Here is a 24,981-nt window from a genome sequence, read left to right as displayed (position 1 = left end):
TTTTACCTCTTAGATTTGGATATATAAAACATCTAAAATTTACATTTGTAAATTATATGAAATAGAGACCAATGAATTATTTTTAGGAACAATTTATATAGAGTGAAATGCAGAGACATTAAGTTTACAATTCAGTGAGTTTTGACAAATCTATAGACACATGTAACTAGTACCTCATTCAAGATAACAGAATATTTCCATCAACCCAGAAAGTTCTCTGTGCCCCATTCCAATTAATCCCCAACCCCACAGGCAACCACTATTCTGATTTCTATTACTAAAGATTAATTCTGCCTTTTCTTGAACTTTACACAAATAGAATCATACAGTATGTATTCTTTTGTGTCTTTTTTTCTTGCTCAACATAATGTCTATGAGACTTACCCATGTTGTTCAATGTATCAGTAGTTTCTTCTTTTTTGTTGCTAAATAGTATTCCATTTTATGAATACACTACAATGGGTTTGATGAAAGTTGGTGTTGTTTCCAGTTTTATGTTATTATTAATAAAGATGCTCCAGTCTTCCCTAAGTCTTTGTGTGGACTGTGCAGAGACTTGTTTTTAATTTCTCTTGAGTAAATACCCCAGAGTGAAATTACTGGGTGATAGCACAGGTTTTAGGATCACAGTCCTCTTCTTTCTTATTGATTCAGTGCCTGAAAATAGTGGCCTCACACATTTTGTCCACTTTAATAGTTGTGTATCACCAGAGGGCAATTCTGGTACCAGTTACTTCATCATGGCCCTAAGCAGGAGTTCCCAATGTACTATAATGAAAATAAATTGTGATTCAACTATGTCCCAAACAGTATGGCAGAGTAGAAAGAGCATGGGCTTTGGAGTCAAGTAGAGCAGGTTTGGAATCCAATCTAAACTTCCTCCCTGTGTGGTCTTGTATAAGTACTTGCCTCTTCGAATTTGAGTCTTTTCTGTAAAATAGGGAGAATAAGAGCACCTTCCGAATGGGATTGTTGGGAGGGGTTACCGATAACTCGGGCGTCTGTCTGATGCACAGTAGGAGCAGCAAACACAGGTAGTGTTTTGTTATGCTGAGGGGTGGTTTTGTTTCAAGAAGAACATCTGAAGTACAAAGAAGATTAGATGGATTATTGTAGTCAACAAATTTAATGAAAATACTCAATTTTTCTGACACTTTCTATACACTGGGGATTTAGTAATCACTGAGAATAGACCAGGTGTCTGTTTTCAAGGAGTTTGCCGTCTAGCGAGGAAAAACAGTGAATAGTAGGTAAACAAACAAATAAGAAAATTTCACTTATGAATAAATGCTATAAAGAAAACAGAACAGAGTCATCTTATAAAGAGTGGCTAGGAGTGGGTAGGAGGGTTCCTTTAAATAAGTTGGACAAGGGAGGTCTCTTTGAGGAGGTGATATTTGAACTGAGACCTGAAAATCAGAAGGAGCCAGCCATGTGAAGATCTGGGAGAAGAGTGTTGAAGGCAGAGAGTAGCTGGTGCAAAGGCCCTGAGGTAGAAATGAGCCCACTTTAGTGGAAGAAGCTGGAGTGTAGCGAATGAAGAGCAGAGTGGTAGGAGATGTAGTGGAGTGCTATCAGGGCTCAGACCATACAGGGCCCTAGAGGCCACATTCAGGAGTGCAGATTTAATTTGAAGTAGGGTGGGAAGTCCTCAGAATGTCTTAAGTTGAGGGATAATATGATCTGATTTACATTTTAACAAGATCACTCTGGCTACTGTGTGGAGAATGGATTGTAGGGAGGCAGGAGTGGCAGTAAGGCCAGTGAGGAGGCCTTTAGCTGGCCATGGGAGAGAGGATGAGGACTGTTGCTATTGTGGAGGCAGAAGAGATGGAAAGAAGGGACTATGTGCAATATATTTTAGAAGTAGAGCCACAAGACTGGATGATGGGTGGGATGAGGGTGAGGAAAGAGCACCATTGAGAACAACTTCTACTTTCTTTCCTCAACTAAATGGAAGGTGGTACAATTTGCTGAGATAAAGAAGACTGGAAGCAAAACAAGTGTGTGTGAGGGAGGTGGAAGTCTAGAGCTCTGTTTTGGACATGTTGCATTTGAGAAGTGGAGATGTCAAGTCGCCCTTTGTGTGCATGCAGGGTGGGAGAGCTCAGTGCAGAGGTTAGGGCTGAAGACCCACATTCATCAGCTGACTCGGGGGTTTAAAGCTGTGGAACTGGGGCGCCTGGGTGGCTCAGTCGTTAAGCGACTGCCTTCGGCTCAGGTCATGATCCTGGAGTCCCAGGATTGAGTCCCACATCGGGCTCCCTGCTCGGCGGGGAGTCTGCTTCTCCCTCTGACCCTTCCGCCTCTCATGTGCTCTCTCTCATTCTCTCCCTCTTTCAAATAAATAAATAAAAATCTTAAAAAAAAAAATAAAGCTGTGGAACTGGGTGAGTTCACCTAGGGAGAGAGAGCAGAGCACCAGAGAAGGCTTGGCCCCCACGGCTCCCCTCCCACACTGAGAAGCCAAGCGAAGCTAGAGAAGCCAACAAAGGAGTCTGGTGAGGGAGGAGGAAATTGAGGAGGGTTTGGAGTCACTAAAGCCAAGAAAAGACATGGTTTCAAGGAGGTACTGTATCAAGTGCTGCTAAGTGGTAAGTGGGGTAGAGATGGGGAAGCGGCCCCTGGCTTTGCAACATGGAGGTCTCGGTGACCTAGACAAGGACAGTTTTGTGGAGCGGGGAGCAGAATCCCAGCTGGCAATTGAAGAGAGAATAGGATATGAAGAAGTGGAGACAATCTTCCCAACTGTTTTAGAAGTTTTGCTGAAAAGGACAAAGAATAGGGTGCACTGCAGAGAAATGTGGTGTCGAAGGAGGGGATTTGAAGAATTATTATTTCTTTAGATGAGAGATGCTAGGGCAATCTTAAGTGCTGATACAAAGAGGGAGTAATTGTTTATGCAGGAGGGGGAGGAGTTCATTGCAGTGGCAGTCGCCCTAAGTGTTACTTCTCTCAGCCGAATCACCACCACGTTTTTTATGAAAAATGACAAACATACAGAAAAATTGAAAAAAATATCGAACATCTATCTACCCATCATTTAGACTCAATAATTATTCATATTTCAAATGCTGAATTACCTGAAAGTAAGTTGCAGACATAAATACTCAGCATGAACCTTCTAAGAATAGGAATAGACTCCTACATAATCATAATATCATATTATCACACATAAGAAAATTAACATTAATTCCTTAATGTTTCTAAGATCAAGACCAAATTCACATGTTTCCAGCTGCCCAGAGATTTTAGGGCTTATAAAAAAATGTTTCAAATCAGGACTCAAGCAAGTTTCATACATTGCATTTGGTTGTTATATCTCTTTAATCTCTTTTAATCTCGAGCAACTACTCCAACCTGGTCTATCTCCTCCATGATTTGACTTTTTGAAGAGACTGGGCTGCTTATTTTATAAATGCCCAATTTGTTTCTCATTGTTTCTCCATGGTGTCTTTTAGCTTGTTCCTCTATCCTATTTTCTATAAGATGGAAATTCGGTCTGGAGTAGAAGTTCCTGAACATCTTCAGGGCCTTAGTGTCTCAGTAATCTTTCACAGTGCACATAGGCTCAAAAGAAATACCTAGCTAAAACTCCCGTTTATTAAGTAGTTATACACATACGACTTAAGAAGTATTTATGTCCTCACAACTTACCACCAGTTGAAAAAGTAGTGCACATAAGTTGAAAGGAAAATATTGTATTTCATTCTTAAACAACACTAATTACTTACTAACGGGATGGCAATATACATTGTCTCAAACTTCAGGATCACTCTGGTCACCACCACCTTTATATACTGTTCCCGAAGGTTTTTCAGGGCAGTGTTTGCTTTTAATGACAGAACTATCAAAAACCCAGCTTCACACAGACCTATCGTCCAAAAAATGTAGCGCAAATCTAATGCTGAAACTGTGAACTACCTCAGGGTTAGTAGGGCAGGTGGTGTCTAATGGATATCAAGTACCACTGTTTCACTTGAAAACTCTAAATATCCTATAACCAGGAGGCAGCCAGTACTGGCTTTCCAAGAAAGAAGAAGGCACAGCGCATCTCTTTTCAACTGAATGTTGATGTCACAGTGTTCAGTGACTGCTTTTTTTCCCAGTGAACTGGTTGTTAATCATTTACCAGCACAGCACTACCGTGAATTTGCTGCAGTTCCCCCAGGGTGCCTCAGCATACAGTTTGGGAACCAGGGCTCTTGAGGCTTGATTACATTCAATTTAAATATTCTTGGCGAGGAGGCTTCATAAATGATGCTGTTCTTCATTTTGCATTACTTCAGGAGACACATAGGCCAGGTTGTCCCACAATTAATGATGCTTTCATAGCTTTGTGAAGGTGCCGACCACTATTTTTCTCCATTAGAAAGGTATGAGTAATCTGTAGGGTGAGACTTTAGCAACATGTGAATATTCTGATGATCCTTGCAGGAATGAATCTGGGGCTCCAAACTAGTGCTTACCATTCTGTCATGGGTATAGATCATCATACCTGCCAAATCTATATATGATAGATATGTGTGTGACATACACAAAACATGTTACTGTCATAGTCATTCCTTTTGGTGCTCGATTTGTCCCAACTTTTGCCAGTAGAACCCCTTCAGGCTGGCTCCTGTGTCCTTTTAATGTGATCCCATTAGACTTGGAGCACTTCATTGTCTTTTTGGTGCAAGAGATGTCCCAGGCTTACTTTGTACTTGCCCTCCCCCAAACCTGGAAGTAGTTGCTTTTCCAAGGCGTCTGGCTCTTTGTGGGGGAATAATATCTAGAAACTAAGACCAGAGAGGGATACATGCTTATTTCAGATAAACTTTCAACCACTGGTGAAGCAGATGGTTTGAGACTGCCCTGTCTGGGAAAGAACTATGGTGCTAGTGGTCCATGTTGCTGACTGTTGTAATTATCTATTGCTATATAATAAATCACTCTCTTTTTTTTAATTAAAAGATTTTATTTATTTATTTATTTATTTATTTATTTATTTATTTATTTATTTATTTAATATAGAGAGAGATTGAGCACAAGCAGGGGGAACGGCAGGCAGAGGGAGAGGGAGAAGCAGGCTCCCCACCGAACAAGGATCCCAATGTGGGGCTTGATCCCAGGACTCCGGGATCATGACCCAAGCTGAAGGCAGATGCTTAACCGACTGAACCACCCAGGTGTCCCACAAATGACTCTTAATACTTAGTGGCTTGGGGCACATCAGGCTCTGGGCTCAGTGGGGAGTCAGCTTCTCCTTCTCCCTCTGTGCTTGTGTGCTCACTCTCTCGCTCTCTCTCTCAAATAAATGAATAAATAAATCTTAAAAAAAAAAGTAGTGGCTTAAAACAACAAAATCATTCTATTATGTCTTAAGGTCTCTGTGAGTCAAGAATTTGGGAAGGACTCCTCTGGGCAGTTCTGGCTCTGGATCTCTAAGGTGGACATAGTGAGACCATGGCGAGCACTGTGACAGGAGAGCTAAAGCAGCTGTGTGTTGGCCAGGCATCGGTCCCTGCTCGGGTAGTGTCAGGCCTCTCTCTGTGGCTTCTCTGCACAGCTCAGTCTAAGCTTCTTCCTGGCATGGCAGCCTCAGGGTAGGCCATTAGCTTATATAGCCACCAAAGGCTCAAGAGTGAATATTCCTGCATAAAGCAGAAGCTTCATCTCTTTTATGACCTAGTCTTGGAAGTCACATGGATTACTGCTGCCATACTTCATTGGCCAAAAAAGTCACAAAAGCCCTCCCGGTCCAAGGGGTGGCACGCAGAGGAGTATCAGAGCGTGTGGTGAGAGGGACAGGTGTCTTTGGGAAATACGGTCTGACAAGCAGGCAACAGGATGTTCCTCTGCTGTAAAAGTTGAGCATCCAACCCTGTGTTCATCTTCCAGTGGTCACCATCTCTCCTAAGAATTAAGGTTAGGGGGGCGCCTGGGTGACTCAGTCATTAAGCCTTCGGCTTAGGTCATGATCCCAGGGTCCTGGGATCGAGCCCCGCATCGGGCTCCCTGCTCTGCGGGAAGCCTGCTTCTTCCTCTCCCACTCCCTCTGCTTGTGTTCCCTCTCTCGCTGTGTTTCTCCCTGTCAAATAAATAAATAAAATCTTTAAAAAAAAAAAAAGGATTAAGGTTAGGGTTTGAGTTGGAGATATAGCGAAGCGCAGAATTGGGGGTAAGGCCTAGGGCCTCGCTTAGCACCCACTATGACGTTTCTCCCTTCTAGAACTCTCACGTTTGGTGATGATCATGATTTACCAGCAGAGGTGAAGGCCCATGGCAGTTGCCCAGTGTAGTATATTGGACAGAATACATGAACACTGGGTGGAATGGGGGTGATACCTCTGTCCCCCATGGATCCCACTTTGAAAGAGTTTTCTGAGCAAACCAAAATACATTGAAGGGACATTTCCTTTGCCCATATTTTATCAAAGGTATACCTAACTACCCATCACAACTTCTGATCAGGGTGAGACAAGCAGTTAACACTGAGTGGATTAGAAAAAAATGTTTAAAATGTTATTTATTTATTTGAGACAGAGAGAGAGTGAGAGAGAGAGTACAAGGTGGGGGGGGGGGGAGAGGCAGAGAGGAAGAAGCAGACTCCCCACTCCAGCAGGAGCAGGGAGCCTGACGAGGGACAGAACTCGGTCCTAGGACGCTGGGGTCATGACCTGAGTCAAAGGCAGACGCTTAACTGACTAAGCCACCCAGGTGCCTCTAGCAAATTTTGTCTTTAAAAAAAAAAAAAAAAAAAGTCTTTTTCTTAAAAGCCTGAAGCAGAGAAATTTGATGTTTGGGTTAACCTCTGAAATGCCATCCCAAAGGACATATGCAATGTATATTTAGTTTTTTGAAATAGTAAACGTATCTTTGAGTCTCCACTGTTACAGGGGTTCCCAGGTCACTGCCACCCCTTCTTAGGTAATATGGTTTCTGGTGCATCATAGGCCCCAGTCAGTGTTGAAAACATGAAAGAAAAATGCAGGTCAGGGTTTAGGTTACTCAGGACTGCCACCTGAGTTAAGCTTTAGGGAAAAGTTTGGGGCCCAGGGGTGTGTTGTCTAGGTCTGTACTGTGTGTGAGCCAAGCCCGGCACGCTGTCACCCTCGTCCTCCACGCTCCCTGTCTCTCACCGTCTTCTGCCACACTGGTTTTCTTTCTCAAACAGCCCAAGCTTGCTGTCCTCCCAGGGCCTCAGCTCCCCACATGCCTTCTGTGGGGTGGGGGGCTTCTCTGTGTACCCTCATAGCTGCCTCTTTCTGGTCATGTAGGTCTTGGCTCAAAAGCCGCTTCCTCCAGGAGGCCTCCCTTGACCATCTCAAATCTGTCCTCCCGACGTCCGACCAGCCCCTCTCCCCCTTTTATTTATCTGAAATAGGCCCTTGGGTTACCTCCCTCCTGGAAGTCGAGCCCCGTAAGCACTGGGACCGTGCTCGGTCCTGTTCTCCAGCCAGTTCGCTGGGCCCTGACGGGTGCCAGGTACTGAGCCGTTCCTCAGTGAACATGGGGTGCTCCATGCAACCCATTTCTCCTTCGGTCACCCAGGGGTAGTCATTCCCTACAGGCAAAGCTTCAGACTGTGGCCTGGAAGCTCCTGGGTGGGTAAGACATTGAAATTCTTCCCTGCTTCCTCACACTGGCCTCTCCCAGGGACCCTCTAGTAATTAAAGAGTTAATGCTGACATAGCCTGTGTCCACCAGGGCCCACGTCCCTAGGAGTCAAGTTCAGGGTAGTTGTAAGGAGCCAACAAGATGTTCATGAAGTGCTCAGCCCAGCATCTGACCGCAGTAGCAGTATGCCTGCCGAACATGCTGGCTGCCGTTATTACTGCCGTGTTACCAGTGTTACCAGTGACCTTGGGCCTGTGCTGTGCTGTACTTTGGGGTGCACACATACTCACTCCTCCAGTCTCCTAAACCAGACTTGAGCAGAACCCAGGTGGGAACCCAAAGCTTCACAACCCACCTGTTGCTCTGTGGCCCTCGCCTGTCTCTCTTCTCATGGCTTCCCCTCTCTGTAGCTCTCACATCCTCGGGTTAACCATCCCCCACCCCCACAGCTGCTTCTCTGTATCCAAATGTGACCTCACTTGTCACTCCTGAACTCCAGGTCTGTCTCCGGCTCTGGCTCATTACACCTGTCTGTCTGGGGCACTTTCCTTCCCCACCTCCCAGCCCCTTCCTTCCCCAGACCAGCCCCCACTGTGCCCCATTTCTGCCCATGGCGTTGGAGGGGCCACACTCTCCCCTCCCTGGGGCTCTCAGAAGAAGGACAAAGAGAAGGAAGTGGTCTCTCTGGGACTCTGGGACTGAGGAAAGGAATTGTTACCTTTTCTCTCTCCCCTAAGTCCCAAGTTAGTAGCCGGACTTCTTGGTGGGGGAGGGGGGCAAGGAAGAGGTGAGATTTCTGCCCTAATTTCAGAACCTAGAAGGAAATTCAGTGTCCTGGAGGGGCTTCCTCCTTTCAGCCCCCTTCTAGGTTTCTTTACCCCTAATTTCTAGTCTTTGAGGGGAGTGGACAAGGGGGAGTTGATGGGGCAGAGAGAAGGCAGGGTGACCTCTGGGCCTCTGCATCCTCCCTAGTCCCCCCCTCAACCCAAGATGCAGTGTCACTTCGCAGCTCTAAATGCATCCCCAGCACCCACTGCCAACACCTGGGGGGGGGTGAGAGAATGAGGGTGGAGAGGCTGTGGGGCTCTGTTCTCTGCCCCCTTCCAGGAGCCTCCACCTGACGGGTCTGGGCCAGGGAGGGGCTCCAGGCCTGGGACCCCGACTGCTTCTCTAGCTCCTTCAAAATACCCTTTCCAGAGCCCAGGACTTCGGATTTGGATCCTGCCCTTGATCCTCTGAGAGCCCAGGGTCCTTGTATAGAAAAGATGTGAGGATCCTTCTCTCTTGGTGCTGGGGTTGGGGGTGGGGGATGAAGGAGGCACACAGTGGGGTTCAAGGCACGCCCTGCATGTCCCTCCTCGGGCTCCCCCTACCTCAGCTCCCAGTCTTCTGCCTCCCTGGCCCTGGGTCTTTCCTCTCCCCTACCCCGCAGTGGGTCTTCCTCCATCTTCCGTCCTCTGGGCTCTGTGTAGCTCAGTTCCTCCCCGCCCTCTTCCCCCAACCTGCCAGCTTCCCCTTGGCTCTTGGCTCTAACAGATAGCACCTAACCCCCCTCCCTACCTGGTCCCCCAAGGGGCTCCTCCTTCCTTGCCCCTCTCCCCTGCTCCTGGGCCTTTTCCTGTCCCTGTCCCCTCGCCACTTCCCTCGGGGGGGCCTCTTCCCTCCTCCCCTGCCTGGCCCCTCTTCCCCTGTACCATCTCCCTCTCCCTCCCCTTCCGCATTCAGTCTGCAAACGTATACCAAAGGTGTACTAGGAGTCTCTCCTGCCTTGCTTGCCCTCAGTCCAGGACAGCGGACCCCCTCCCCTCTCCCCATCTCTCCCCTCCACTCCTCCTCCTCCTTCCCTTCCCTCTTACCTCCCCTCTCTCCCTGTCTCTGTCCATTTCCTTCCTTCTCTTCTCCTTCCCTCTTGTCCCTTCCTTCCCTTTTCCTTCCTCCCTGTTTCTTCCACCCCTCCACCCTTCCCCCCTCCACCCTCTCGTCCCTCCCCTTTCTCTCCCTTACCCATCCTCTGCTTTTCTTCTCCCTCCCCTCTCTTCCCCCTCTCCCTCTCCCTCTCCCTCTCCTCCTCTCTGCCCACCCTCCCCTCTCTCCTCTCCCCCCTCCTTTCCTTCCCGGGCAGCCTCTCCCCCCCCCCCGCTCCCTCCCTCCCCTCCCTCCCGCTCCCCCTCCATCATCAGTATTCCGCTCCCGTCTCCGCCGCTCTCGGCTGCTCGCGGTCGCTGCCGCACCGTCCGAGGCGGGGGCCGGGGCCGGGGCCGGGGCCTGGGGGGGTGGGGTGGGGGGAGAGCGGCGCCGGCGGCCCGAGGAGGGAGGAAGGAAGGAAGGAAGGCTGGAAGGAAGGAAGCAAGGAAAGAAAGAAGGAAAGAAAGGAAGGCAAGAAGGAAGGCGGGCGGCGGGCCGGCGGGCGAGGGCGCCGGGCCGGGCGGCAGGCGGGCGGGCGAGCGAGGAGGCAGAGCGGCCCCCCCGAACCCCACCGCTGCCGCTGCGGAAGCCCCCTCCCCATCCAGGAGCCGGGGAGGGGGGAGAACTCAAGAGACCCAGGCCCGGCCGCAGCCCCGCCCCCCGCGCCTCCCCGCAGCGGGCCTCGCACCCCAAATCCCTGTGCCTCATTGGGGGGGTCCTCCCCCCGCGGGCCGGGCATGCTGCCCCCCAGAAGGAGCCCCTTTCCTCGCTGTGAGTAGCCGCGGAGGGGCGCCGGGTGGGGGCGGGAGGCGGAACCGCGGAGGGTGGGTAGGGGGCATTCTCTTAATTAGGGGACCGTGGTCTAAGGCCTCCTCCGGGATGGGGGGGGTCGGCGGCAGAGGACAGTGGGCGGGGCCTGATGGAGAACCAAAGCGGGTGGGGGAGGCAGTCGGGTGGGGGTTCTCCCGGCCTGGCGAATTCTGTGTTGGGGGGTCGCCGCTGCCTTGGGGACGGGCGGGGGGGCCGTGGTGTACGTCGGGCAGTCGCTACGCGTATCCAGCTGTGGGGTTGAAGATGTAGGCTTAGGGTGGGGGGGCTCGCCGGGTGTAGATGTGGGCCCCCTTTCTGGGGTGGGATCCCGAGTTCTTCCCCCACCATTGCCCCTCCCACCCTCCACACCGCTGCTGCTTGGGGTGGGGGGGCACGCCAGTGATGGGTAAGGGGGAGAGGCGGGCACGGGGTTTCCTTGGTGACCGCGCCTGGCAGGAGCGGTTGCCTTGGCAACCAGGGAGAACCGGGGAGTTTGGGAAGTGAGAATGGGAAAGACGGAGGGGGTGACTGGGGAGCGAGACTACCCCCTCCCCAATCTTCAGCCCTTCTCTCTCTGGGGTCCCCCAACCCCTGCCGGTGGGCAGCGAAACCCCTGTCCCTCCCTCTTCCCAAGACCCCCTTCCTTGACCCCATTCTGCTTCGGAGGCCTCCTATCCTTGGGCATGTGTCTCCACGGAACCACTACCTCCCTCCCTCACACCGTCCTTAACCCTCTCCTCTTGGGGACCTCCCTCCCCCCATTTTCTGGCTTTCCACTCTCACACCTGCTCTTCTAAGACCTTCTAACTGCACCTCACCTTCCCTCCAGAGTCCTCTCACCCCCGTCTCTGACTCTCTCCCCCCAGATATCCCTTCCCTTGACCTCTCCAGGAGACCCCCACTTTAGCCCCTCTCTCCTCTAGCCCCACTTCCTACTCTGTTCTTCTCAGGACGCCTTGTCTTCTTCCCTCTCTGCTTAGGATCCTTGGGGTGGGGGGGGCTCTCCCTGGCACTACCACCAGCATCTCTCTCACATACCCATCTGTGTCTGGGATCGCCTTTTATGACCTTTCCTCACTGAGAGCCCCTGTTCCTGTCTCCCTGTCTCCCTAGCCCGTGGAATCCCCCAACCCCAGACCCCCCAGTCCTAGGGCCCTCCTCTCTGAAACCATGCCTCCTTCCAACTCATCAGTCCGGGAGCCTGACGCCCAGGCTCTCTCCAGGGTTCCACCCAAGTTTGCAAGCCCCCACTTGCATGGGCTCCTCCCTTCTCTCCCGCCAGGAGCCCAGACAGTCTCTCTCCAGGGTCTGAATCTCCATGCCCATGATGCCCCCTCGCCCACCCCCCACCCCTTTCTTTCTGCCACTCCCATCTTGACCCTTCTCTCCCCACCCCCACCTCTGCCGCTCTTCTGGAGCACCCTCTCCTTCTCCCTGCCCGGCTCCACGACACTTTCTCAGGGTGGGGAAATCCCCAGGGGAGAGCCCAGCTGGGAAGGGGGAGGGGCAAGGGAGCCTCAGGGCTGCCCCACAGCCCCCTCCCCACCCCCCTCCCCAGCTGGGAGCTGCAGTGGAGCCTCCGCAGCGCCCCATTGCTATGCGCCTCACATCCCTAGTCCCGGCCGCGCAGCCGCCAGACAGGAACTCGGGCTCCAGCGGCAGCTGGGAGTAGCCGGAGTCGCTTCCCTCCTGGTCCAGGCAGCCAGCAGCATCCTCTCCCCCCTAAAAACTCCCCACTCCCCAGGACCACGGCCAGGATGGGCCCCTCCCTCTTCCTGTAGCATCTCCTGTCTCCTAGCTCCTTCTAACCTGCATCTCACAGCCTCCTCTGCCCCTTCCCGCCTTCCTCCTGCTCTTCCCTGGGTCTCCTCCAATGGGGCCACCTGATTGTCCACACGGCAGTCAGAAAGGAGGGGCCAAGAATGAAGCAGCAGAAAGGCAGCGAGACAGACCCTCAGACGAGGGAAGGGTGGGAGCCTGAGAGATAGAGTCACAGCTGGAGTGAGAGAGGGGACCTGACTCCCAAACATACACACACACACACACACACACAATTAGGGTGCATCACCACGGAGCCAGACATACACAGAGTTACTCACTTAATTTCTGAAAGAAAGCAAGAGTCAGACAGGAGAACACACACCATCCACACACACAGAGGGAGAACAAGAGGGCTAGGCAGAGACACAGGGAGCCACAGACTCAGGGAGAGTGCCTACGGGCCCACGGTGCTGGCAAGAAGGAGCCAGAGAACACTTCACCACCAGGGGTGCAGGGGGGATTAGAGGCACCATGTCTAACTGTGGGGGACCCAAATCAGCCACAGGCAGAGGGTGGGAGCGTGTGAGAAAGACACAGAGGTATGTGTGGGCAGAGGTATGCGTGCACATGCGTGCGTGCGCGCGCGCACACACACACACACACACACACACACACACACACACACACACACACACACACTGGCAGCCCCAGACCCAGTTACAGACAGGGCTGCGGTACCAGAGTCAGCCAGAGGCCAGGAGAAAGGCCTGGAGTCGTGTGCACAGTCTTTCGTACACAGAGACCCAGAGGGAGAGACAAAGACAGCACCTCACGGAGAAGCATGCTGGCTGGTCGGAGGCCCTCAAACACGGTCACCTCATGAACTCACATGCACAGAGACGCAAAGTGAGAAGCACGGAGGTGGCCTTGGAGCCCAGGGGATGCAGCCCCATATGCTGCTAATGCAGTGGCAGACCTGCACTTGCACACAAATTCGTCCACCCTCCCCCCCAGCCCGGTGCGAGGGGTACAAGCGTGTGCTGACTGCATGTCCAGCCCCACTGAACCCCCACAGTCGCCCTAAATTCCACCCAGAGGCAGCTGGGAGGATGCTCCCCGAGTCAGAGGGCTCCCAGGGGTCTCGTCGCTGTCAGAGAGTTCAGCAGAATTAAGACATCCGCATCAGAGGGCCACTGACAATCTCTGGGAGGTGCGGGCAGAGGTGCTGGGAGGCGGAGGGCACTGGACTCTTCGGGGCTTCTTCCAGTGCCCTGGCCCCACGCTCCTGCCACGGTCCTCATCTCTGTCTCCTCTGCCCCTCTCCCCCCCCCCCCCCCGGCCTGTGCTCATCTGATTTGCCTGCTGGGGTGGCAGCCTTCTCTCCACTATCGGCCCCGTCTGTCACCCTTCCCCACCTCTGGCCAGGCATCTGTCATAAGGTGTCACGGGGACGTCCTGTCTCTATCAAGCCCCCCTCCCATCGTCTCCCCCCTGGGCTGCCCTTCTCCCCCTGCAGCCCAGTGCCTTCCTGCCCCTGCCTAGCCAGCTCCACCTTGAACTTATGCCTCATTCTTTCCTTCTCAGGGCCCATCTGCTGTGAAACCTACCTCTGTTTCCAGTCTGGGCTCTGTGTCGCCCTCCCTCACCTCCGCCAGCCCGTCCGTCCTCCCACCTCCTGCTGCTTCACCCCTGCGCTCACTTCCCCACCTTCCCGAGCACTTACCCTGCTGTCCTGTGCGCCCGGAGTGCTCTTTACCCCCAGCGCTTTCAAAGTATCTCGTGTGTGGTCAACTTAAAAAAAAAAAAAAAAAGCGATTTCACAGAAAAATCCATTCTCATCACAAGGAAAACAATGGTAACTATGTGTGGTGATGAATGTTAACTAGACTTCTTGTGATCATTTCACAAATATCGAATCATTATGTTGTACACTTGAAGCTCATGCAACGTGCTATGCCAGTTACATCACAAAACATCCACATTATCACCTTCTTTTGAAAAATTCTCCTGGGTTAGCCATGGGCCGTGCTCAGGTGCCTGCCGGCCACCACCCCCCACTCTCCTCCGTCTGTCTTACCTGCCTGGCTCATAGGCAGCTGCGTTTTCAGTCCTGGCGTTTCCTTTCCTCGTGGCTCGTTTTTTGCCCTGTCACTCTCTCCATGCTGCTGCTTTGGGTTTCTTTCCAGAACTGAGCCCCTCGACCGGGGGCTTTGCCTGCCTGCCCCTCTTGCCCCATCCTCCTCCCTGGCAGTTTTGCCCCAGCTCTGAGGCCCTTGGGAACGGGGCCCTACTTGGGCTAACCTGGCCCCTGCCACCCCAAAGCAGGAACTCACAAGACTACCAGGGTGCAGGGCATACACACACGCGCACACACACACACACACACACACACGCTCTCCACGGCTAGGGTCAGCTCTGAAACCACCGGCCCCTTGTAGTGTTCTAGACTCAGTGTTGCATGAAGCCACCATGTTGCAGCCTGTCCTGGGCTGGCAGGCAGCCCCGGGCGGGCCACAGACCACACTTGTCCCCTAGTGTGGGGACCTCGCCTAGGCAGGGGTAGGATTCCCTGTGTGTTGGGGTACGGGCGCATATTTGGAAGTTCATCTGGTCCAAGTGTAGGTCTTAGAGGACGGGGCGTAGTGATGAGCCTGGGGCTCTGTTCTCAGAGGGGCTTCATTAGGTCCTACCTCCAGGTCGGTGTGCAGGTGCCATTACGGGCTCAGGCCCAGCATTAGTTCCTCCACCATCACCCTTTCGGGGTATAAGGAGCAAGTTTTTCTTTCCTCTCTGGTAGTGTGCAGGAAACCTCCTCATCTCTGAGGTTAGGAGCCCTCCACCCTCACTGGGCAGAAGCCCGTTTCCCTTCCCTCCCGGGTCCCTGAGAGTAGGGTGGCTCTGCCAGACAGGGGAGTGGCAGAAGAGTAAGAACAGTGGCAAAATGCCCCCTTGTTGCCTGGAAACCCACACGCGCAACTGTTGTCATGGCAGGTGGAGGCGGAGGGGCTGCGTGGAGGCCTGGGAGACAGGCTGGTAAGGGACCCTGCAGTTGGGGGTCAGGCAGGAGTCCATCCCAGGGGACGACCCTTGTGTCCCCAGTAGGGCTGCAAGGAGTAAGAATGCTGGGTCCAGTCTATGACCCAGAAGGGGAGGAGAGAGGGGGTGAGGCGGAGCTGGGCCAGCAGCTTCCTGTCTCAGCTCTGACCCCCGAAGCCGCCCCCCCCAGCCCATCCTCCTGCCTAAGGAGTTGAGCTTAGGCCTTGGAGCCCTTGTTCAAACACTGAGACAAAGATCAGAGAGCAATGCCAGCCCCAGCTCTCCCGGGGGGCAAATCCCAGGCAGTAAATGCTGAAATTTGCCTCCCTCTTGCCTAGAACCCTCAAACACAGGGCCCGAGATAATAATAAGAGCTAACATCCATTGAGAGCTTACCACGAGCCAGGCTCTATGCTGGCATTCTGTGTGGATCTGCTCCTCATGGTAGAGCTCCAAGGGAAGCACAATCATCATCCCCAGTTAGACCTACAGGGAAACTGAGGCTCAGAGAGATGAGGCCCCTCGCCCAATGTCAACAGCCAGAAGCGGCTCAGCCGGGACTGCAAACTGAGGCATGGGCCTCACCCCTTGTGGATTGCTTCCCCCAGCTGAGACCCAGAGAGTGGACCGTGCGGGTCCATCGAGTCCTCCAAGTAGAAATTAGGATTGCTAATAATAACAATAATCAGATTGTTAATAACAGTAGACTCATAGAAGGTTAAACTTTAAAAGAGACATTAGCAGTCCTGTAACTTCGGGGCTCCCTGCCCCTTAGTCTTGTTTCTGTCCTTATTATGCCCCCAGGGGAAAGGACCTACCCACCCCGATTCTCACAGGGGGCTTTCCTCGCTAGGTACAGGGTATCCAATCCATTTCTAGCTGGTGGGGGAAGGAGAGTGGGCCCCCAAATCCCTGATAAATGATCCAGCCAGAAATGCTGGGTTTACATATGTGAAGGGGGAAACTGAGTCACAGAATGAGAAAGAGATTTGTTCTTCTGATCCAGTGAGAATACATAACTTTTCATGTCACTGTCATTTAAGTGCCCGGCACTGGACATGTCACCATGAGTTCCCACCGAGCTGGGTGTCATTATCTTCACAGACAGAGCCTGGCAGGGATGGGGGGACCACAGTGAGCAAGTGGCGAGTCAGAGTTTGAACCCGAGTTCCCAGGACACCAGCACTCTTTCCAGCTCTCCGTCGCCCTGGAGTGATGGTGTGATGGCACGGAGGAGGTGGAGGAGGAGGTTCACAGTTAGAGAATCATTTCAGTGAGAGCTTTCTGTGTGCCAGGCACTGCGCCCAACCCATCACAGATATCGGACCACTGAGTCTTCCCCACCCCTGGAGGTAGATTAGCTATTTTCCCTTTCACAGATGAGCAGACTGAGGCCCCAAGAAGTGATATCCCTTTCCCAGGCTATATGGCTGGTAATTATGGCAGTTGAGGTTCTAACCAGGGTCCAGCCCACCCTTGAGCACACTCTTCCTCAGAGCAGGGGGGAGGGAGGAGGAGAGTTCATGATTCATCCTGAAATGGAGTGCAGGATGCTCCAGGACCAGCAACCCGGGGATGGGAGACGCCTCCGCCTCACCCTGACAGTACCCCCTCACCCCCATCAGAATTTGCACTTCAACAAGATCCCAGGTGATCTGGACACTTGTCCGAGAGACGCTACTCCAGTTCAAGTGGTTTTCAACTTTTTATCACTGTTAGTAGCATACCTCCTCCCTCCCAACTTTTTTAAAGTTAGTTATGCACATCCTGAGGTAGAAGACAAATTGCAAAATTGCCCTTCCAGGGGACAGCAAGGGGAGAAGGAACCAGGGAGGCCACAGTCAAGCTGGCTCACACCGCATCCCTCCCACCTGCAACTCACCTCACACGCTCCTGCCAAAGCCTTGGCAGTGACCTCTATTTTGAAAACCTCCCGCACCAGGCCAGCCCCTAGCTCTGCCCCAAGTAGATTCAATTCAGCAACGTTACACAGCCCCCATATCCCAGGGCCACACAGAATCGCAGAGTACGCACAGAATATAGGGGCCTGGAGGTCAAGCTTCCACCCTGGAGCCTGCCAGGTCTGGGTGCTCACGGGTACAGCAAGGATTTCCCAGGCCTCAGTATGCCCGACCGTAAAGTGGAGCTCCTGTAGTTCCTCCCCCGGAGGCCTCGGATGACACAGGCAGAGCATCTCACCCTCAGTAAAATCTGCTTCTGGCTCCTGGAGAGCCCCGTAAGAGCCCCGTGAGGTCGTTAGGCAGGGCATCGGAGCAGAAGGAGCCCAAGCTTGGGGGACTCCGGCAGAACCAGTTCCAGGCAGGACTGGGGTCCAGCGGACACACTGGGACAGCCACACCAGCAGTCCAGTACAGTAACCACTGCAGCCATGTGTGGCCATTGACATTTAGATTAATTTAAATTAAATTAACTCAATTCCTCCGTTGCTCACCACTCAGCAAGTGCTCACTAGCCACACATGCTCATGGCTACCATACTGGCCAGTGCAGAAAGCATTTCCAGAGAGCGCCACTGGACAGCAACGCATTAGATCCTGGAACAGTTCTATCCCGGCTGGTAGACAGCCGCTGCCGTCAGGCCTTCCCGTGTCCCCTAGCCCCTCGCCCTCTCAACCCTTTGTCATGTGGTATCTTATTAATTCCCATTTCTCAGAGGAGGAAATGGAGCGACAGCAAGGCTGCTAGCAGAAAGCTGGCAGCCACACAGGCCTGGAGCCACTTACCAGCCAGGCCTTGCGTCCTAGCTCACCCTTGCCCGTCTCCTGCAAAGCGCCAGAGCCTGCCCTGGGCCCCCTCCCCGAAGTTTCACGCAGCCCCTCAGCCCCCGGGTGTCCCTGACGGCCTGGGTTACAGAGGAGGAAACAGGAGCAGAGAGACTGAGGGCCTCACAGCCAGGGACTGACCGGGGCCCTCCACCACTGCTCCCGGAACATCTGGGAACATCTGGGCTGCCGGGCTACCAGCAAAGGCTAGGGGTGAGGGTCCTGTGTCCAGGGACCTGCCTGTCCTCTTCCACCACCCCCGGCCTCCTCTCCCGCCCTCTCTCCTCTCCTGGCTGTTAGAATCTGACCCCAGATCTCTAAGGAGAACTTGGCTCCTCCCTCTGCCTCACCTCCTACATCTCCTCCAAGTTCTGCCGCTTTTGCCTTTTTGCTGTATCTTTTCATTGTCTCCCTCCTCTCCATCCCCAAAGCCCCAACCATGGCCTCAACCTCTTCCCCTGGATCCTTGGCCCAGCTCCTCCCCAGCCTTCAGCCTCCCCCCAGTTCACTCAGAGGGGTCTTTCCAAGCCCTAGCGGACCCCACCCCTCCCCTGCCTCCACCCCGGGCGCCCCCCCCCCCCCGCACCCCTGCCTCCCGTCTTTGTGAATGAACTGGGCTCCGTGCAGCTGCTCCCTGATTCCCACCTGCTTCTCTGGCCCCCAGGCCTTTGCACTCCCCGCGGTTCTTTGGTCGCCAGCACACCCCTGGCTCATCCTTCAGGTTCAGTTTGTTGTGTTTTTTTTAAGATTTTATTTATTTGACAGAGAGAGAGACAGCGAGTGAGGGAACACAAGCAGGGGGAGTGGGAGAGAGAGAAGCAGGCTCCCCGCCGATCAGGGAGCCCGATGCGGGGCTTGATTCCAGGACCCTGGGATCATGAACTGAGCCAAAGGCAGACACTTAACGACCGAGCCACCCAGGTGTCCCTCAGGTTCGGCTTTCACATCACCTGTTCCAGATTCCCCTCCACTGGCCAGGGGCGGTGCTTCTCCTAGACGTTCCGGGGACCCCACCCTGTGCTGTCTCACTTAGCCCTTTGTCTCTGGACCACTAACTCCCTCCAGAGGAGCACGGGTCTCGTTGGCCCCACCTACCCAGTGGCGGCAGGGGACCTGACGGTAGGGGGCGCTCGCGCACTCGTTCTTCTTTCTGCAAGTGTCCACTGAGGCTTTGCGGGGGCCCGCGTGTCCTAGGCACTGGGGACGCAGCAGTGAACAAGGCGGACAAACTTCCTGCCTGGGGCGCTCACCTTCTGGCGGGAGACAGACAATAGACAGAACAAATCGCTGTCTGTAGGGTACCTTCTGGCCCCCCGAGCGCTGGGAAGCGAAGGAAGTGTGAATGTAAGAGGTGGCGGCGGGGCAAGAAACCCTCTCCACGGCCCTGGAACCGGGACTCTTGGGGAGGCAGCCGCGTAGATGAGTGAAAAGCAGGGCCAAACCTCCAGGTCGGGGATGTGCCTGGGGTGGAAGGAGCCTCCTGAGGCCAGTGTGGCTGGAGCAGGGAGAGGGTGGGAGGTGAGGGCCATTCGGTAAATATTTGTGGAAATGAGTGTATGAAAGGCAGTGCCTCAGTGTGGGGAGTTGGGACCACGGGAGAGGAGACCCCGCCCCCTCCCAGCAAGTCATAGTCCGTGAAGCCTGGTTCTGCGGGCCAGTCACCGGCGGTGGTGGCTGGGGCGAGTCAAGAGCTGAGCCCCCGACCTGTTTCCTCAGCAGCAGCTTAGGAGGAGCCTGGGCAGCCCTTTTCCCAGGGTTCCCCCACCTCAAAAGTTAGGGGACTGTCAATTCTCCGGGCTTTGGGGTTGCTTTCATTTGAAAAGTATTCAGGACAGGGACTGGCTCAGAGGAACACACGTGTGAAGTTGTTTCATCCATCCCTGAGGCTTGCTCTGCCCCTACCCTCCCCCCACCAACCTAACAGCTCCCAGCCTCGCGCACATGACAGGCATCCAGAGAGAGAAGTGTTCAGCTCCCTCTGGCTTTGATGTCTCTCCACCCTCCAGGCTCCAGGCTCCACTTCCGCCCCAGTCCCTCACAGTCGGGAAGTTCTTCTTTAGATCTAACCTCCATCCCTCTTGCTGCGATGGCAGTCAATTTCCTATCTTTTCTCTCACCTTCTGAACTTCCCCCAGAAAAATGAGTATGCCTGACAGGAATGTTCCCTGCCTCCCTTTTCTCCTCACCCCACCTCCCCTGGGCCCCCGAGTTTCCGATCTGCCATCTGCCTGAATCCTCTCAGGCACAGTGCCCGAGATCTCTCAGAGCTCGGGCTGGGGAGGATGGAGAAGCTGGTGAGGCCTCGGCTGTTACGCCTTCCTGTGGTCCTCAGTTCCCTCTCAGGCTTTCTGTGCTCTCCTGCCCCCTCACGTGCACGGTCACGGTCGCGTGTGGTATATCGGTCTCCAGCCTCTGTCTTTGTTCCTCCTCTCGCTATGTCTCTGCCCCTTTCTGCCTTACACGCCTCTTCTCTCTTTGGGGCCTCTTGCCTCTCCGGCTCTACTTCATTCCTTGCACCAGGTAGGGGCGGAGAACAAGCAGAGAGGCCTCTCCCAGGGCACGGGGTTGGAGGGGGAGAGGTTCTGGGCCTTGGTTTCCCATCCCAGCCATCCCACCCTGCAGGCTGCGTGACCACCAAGCAGTGTCTTCAGCCCGCTGGATCTGCTTCTCCCTCCGTAAACCGGACACGAGAACAGGCCACGGGGAGAAGCCAGGGGCTGGAGGTGTGGGCGGTGCTCAGCACGGCACTGGGCACAGCGTGGGTGCTCAGTGAATACTTCGCATCACTATTAGGGATGCAAGGTGGCAAGCAGGGGAAATCACTGACGGGTCACGTGACGTCTACCAGCAGGGTGTGGAGCAGGGTAGCGTTGTCACATCCTGTGCTGTGGCGATGAGGCAAGGCTGGCAGGAGGATGACCGTTGTTCAACATGGCCCCCAGGAGGCTTCTGTGGGAACTGTGGTTGCTGTCCTGACAAGCTTGGGGGTTTCTGGGGCCTTTCTGCTCTGGTGAGGCTGACCAGGGAGAGGCCATTTGCTAGCTGGGCAAGTGACTTTGCCTCTCTGTGCCTCCGCTTTCCTATCTGTGAAATGGGGATAATAGCAGCCCCTCTCAGAGGGCTGAGGGGAGAACTACAGTTATTGCAAGTATAACAGCTAGAATGGTGTTCGGGCAATGCCACGTACGTGGTGGACGTTACCAATAATGGTGGTGGTGTTATTCAAGGAGTTGGTACCTAGCCGGCAGTCCTGCCATCTGTTGGAGGGACGGATCTGGGGACAGCTGGGGACAGGCATCTCCTTGGCACACAGCAATATGCAGGAGTGTAGCTCACACAGGTGGTGTCCTAGGTGCAGCTCTCCTCAGGGCACGACGTTCAGTGGGGCACAAGAGCTGCTCTGGGGACCTGCTCTTTGGGACTCTACTGTATAGTATCTGGGACCTGGCCATCCAGGTAGCACCATGGCGTGGGCACAGGCATCAAGCCGAAGGCAGTTGCGTTTGTGGCATATGGATGTGCTGCCTCCACCGGGCAGGCCTCCTGGGATGAGAGGGGGACCTCAGGATCGGGGACGTCTGAGGTATGAGCTTGAGACATGCAGCTGTTGGAGTGTGTCCTGGGCTGGGTGCACAGAGCGAAGGATAGGGGTGGGTGAGTGTGTCTCTGTGTGACTGCATGAGGGAACGTGGTTCGTCTGTGGGGAATACAGACGAACAGTAATGATAACTTACTCGTTCATTCCTTTGTCCAATGTTTACTGAGCACCTATCATGTGCCAGGCACCACCATAGATGCTGGGAACCAAACTGTGCACAAAACAGATGCAGTACCTGCCCTTGGGGAGCTTACCCTCGGGTGTGGGCTTGTAAGAGGCCAGATGGTGACAGACGTTATACAGAAAGTAAAGGAGAGAAGGTTCTGGAGACGGGCAGGGTGCGCTGTGATTTGAGGCAGTCAGGTTGGCCTCATTGAGAAGGTAACATCTGAGCAGAGACCTGAGAGAAGGCAGGCACACACTGGGGACCCTCTAGCATCCAGACAGAGGAAAGAGCAAGAGCAAAGGCCCTGGGGCAGAAGTGTCTGCAGCCTGTTCTGGAAACTGTGAAGAGGCCAGTGTGGCCTGAGGTCAGTGAGTGAGCAGGGGAGGAGGCAAGGGCTAAAGGTCAGAGAAGAAGCCCAGCCTGCGGAGAGAGGGCCTGTAAACCACGATGATGTCCCTTGCCCTTGTACCTCGTGAGACTGGCCCAGCTGGGAGGCTGTGGAGCAGGGGAGGGGCAGGGTCTGCCTCGGATGTTGACAGAACCCCTCTGGCTGCCTGGAGGAACAGACTGGGAGGGAGGGCAGGGGGGGATGGAAGTGGGAGACAGTGAGGAAGGATTCTGATCTCAGGGAGAGTTGCGGGCGGGAGCGATGAAAAGTGGTCAGATCTGCATGGGTTACTGAGCATTTAGCTAGGCGGCCCCCAACGGCCCTAGGAGGCCAGTACCATTATTACCCCTGTTTCACAGCATCTTCTGCAGCTCAGAACAGTGAAGTCACTGGCCTGAAGTCACACAGTCAGGAAAGAGCAGACCCAGGATTCAAACCCAGCCCGGCCGACGCTTGATCCATGTGCTCGACTATAGCTATTTGTCTCCTGTGGCCTGTGGGTGTCCGGGTTTTGAGTGTGGAGGCAGCCTTTGTCAGCATCTACACCAGTGCCTGCACGTAGTGGGGACTCAGAAAATATCTGTGGGCTAGATGGGCAGACGGACGAATCCAACAAATGAACGCGCTGCCTTGCCCATTTTGCAGAAGTGTATGGAGAGGCAGTTCTCAGGCTCTGGCTGAGGTCCAGGGGAGAGGGCTGCATCTAGGGCTGGGTTTCTCTGTGGCATGCATGGGGGCTGGCCCTTGGCCGAGGACTGGGTGACGATGTTGTTGGCCCAGGTTCGCTGGTATCTCAGCCATGAGCGTAGGAGTAAAGGGCTGTGTGGTGTGGTGAGGGGCTTGGGGGAGCTCCTGGAGGTGGCTCCTGCAGGGAGACTGTGCTTGGTTGTCAGCCCTTTGGGCTGGGGGCACAGGTGCAGGAGGGGTGGTTGTGGGCAGCAGTGGGGGGTGGGGTCGGCGGTGGCCCAGCCTGGTTATGCAGCAAGTCTGTGCCATGAGGCCTGAGGCCCGAGGCCCGGGCTTGGCACAGCCCACACACCCCCCCTCCCAGGGCAGCCCAGCCAGCAACCTTCCTCCCCCGTTTCCCCGACCTTCCCCTGCCGCCCAGAACCAATGGGTTAATTAGATAACGGAGCCTTTGATTAGCAGGGGAGGGGGAGGCCTCCCAGTGCAGGGAAGGGGGAGCGAGGAGGAGGGAGGAGAGGCGCCCTCCCCGTTCAGAAGGAGAGAAAGAAGGAGGGAGGAGGGAGGGAGGGAGGGAGCTGAGGCACAGCTTGGCTCTGCACTGCCGTGTGACTAGAAACTGTAATCGCGGAGAAAGAGACAGACAGAGCCTGGCCAAGAGAGAGACCAAGACAGACGGACAGACAGAGAATCTGACCAAGACGGTCTCCCCAACCTACCAGAGGGTGATGGGGATGGAGCCAGAGTGAGGAGGAGATGGAGGAGAAGGAGAGAGGGGGCCTGGTCGTCCGGAGGGAGGCGAGACAGTGAGAGGAGCCTGAAGAGGGGCCTGGGGCCCAGGAGGTGGACAGGGACAAGGCCGGGGGACCGGCAGAGAGAAGGGGGCTAGGGGCAGTGGGGGGAGAGAAAAGAGGCTGGCGGTGGGGGGAGAGTGGAGGTAGAGGTGGGGGTGGGGGTAGGAGACAGGAGGAGGCCAGCAGGGAGGGGACGGGGAGATGGCTGCAGTGGCCTAGACGGGCCTCCCCGGGGTGGGAAGGGCGACCGGCGAGGAGGGGGGGGCGCGGGGAGACCCAAGAAACCCCTGCGCCCCCCCCCAGCACGACCTCAAAGGAAGCCCTGGAGAACTGGGAAGGCAGAGCCCCCCGGCCCGCTGGAGGCATGTGGAGTGGGGGGCCTGGGGCCCAGGGAGAGGCCCAGCGGAAGCGGAGTCACCGGGGTGAGTGTCCCTCACTGTGGTGGGGGGGGGACAAGGACGGAGACGGCTGAGGGCAAGGAGGGAAGGGGCGGGAGGCCCAGCCGCTGCAGAAGCTGTGATGGGGGGGGAGGATGCGGGCTGTCTGCAGGAGAGATGGGGACAGATGCGGAGGTAGGGCCGCCGCAGCGGGCCTGGGCCCGGGGAGGCTACCGGGGGGCCTCCTGGCCTGGGGGTTCTCCAGCTGCAATTTCTGGCCCCGTAGGGCAGCGCCGGCCCCTGGGTTTGAAGGGTGTAGGCTGGGTCATCACCGGTCCTGGGAGGTGGGAAAGGGAAGGGCGGGTGCAGGAGCAGGACCGGCAGACAACCCCCCATCACACTGGAGAAGCGGAGACCCCGCTGCACTCACATGACTTGCAGACAGAGGCACACACAGCCCCTAGCCCCCCGGGGGGAAAGGAGTCCGGGACACAGATTCAGAACCAACCCCTCCCCCCTCTCTGTCTCTCTCGGTCTCTCCGTCTCTCCGTCTCTCACACAAGCATTCAGGCACACAGACTATGCACACGCATTTTTGTCTGAGTTAAAATGATCTTGAAAACTGCAGAAGGAGGGAGTGAATGTGTGTGTGTGTGTGTGTGTGTGTGTGTGTGTGCGCGTACACGCACGGGGCGGGGGGTGGCCCTGTGTCCGTGGCTCTGAGAGCCCACTGTCTGAGGGTGTGCCCGTCACTGCCCTGCGGTGCATGCTGTGCAGCCCGCTTCCCTCGGCCCTCCCCGCTGGGGAAGTCGTTCGGTGCCGGAGCGGAGCCTGCTGCTGTGGGCACACTTGTGTGTGTACCCAAGACGCTGCGTGGAAGGGAAGGTGCCCCCGGGCCACGGTCTCCCTCTGCCACCCACCGGCCAGCTCCGTGCTGGGACGAGTTGCGCCCCCTCCTAGCGCCTCAGTGTCCTCATCTGTAGATTGGGCGTCCTAACACCTTCCTCCTCCGGTTTCTGTGAGGCTTAAATGAGAACACCATGTGTGCTGAGTCTGGGGCATAGAAAGGGCTCCCCGC

The 24,981-nt window shown here is 54.9% G+C and overlaps 1 protein-coding gene across 7 annotated transcripts in view; it reads left to right on the top strand.

Moving 5' to 3' along the window:
* The window catches only part of LRRC4B (leucine rich repeat containing 4B), a 59,326-nt gene that overhangs the window by 12,048 nt on the left and 22,297 nt on the right, over positions 1-24,981 (top strand). Inside the window, exons 1-2 of one of the 7 annotated variants that reach the window (XM_027617286.2) lie at positions 9,985-10,278; positions 23,830-23,948. The exons of 2 other annotated variants lie outside the window; for them this stretch is intronic. The gene's annotated coding sequence lies outside the window, so the exon portion shown is untranslated. 4 more of the 7 variants (XM_027617285.2, XM_027617284.2, XM_027617289.2 and 1 more) reach the window with 4 other exon arrangements.

This window comes from Zalophus californianus, chromosome 17 (genome assembly GCF_009762305.2).
Source record: "Zalophus californianus isolate mZalCal1 chromosome 17, mZalCal1.pri.v2, whole genome shotgun sequence".
In the NCBI taxonomy this organism is placed as follows: Eukaryota; Metazoa; Chordata; class Mammalia; order Carnivora; family Otariidae; genus Zalophus; species Zalophus californianus.
Note: the sequence above shows the minus strand (reverse complement) of the source record. Positions and strands in the feature narration are given on the sequence as shown.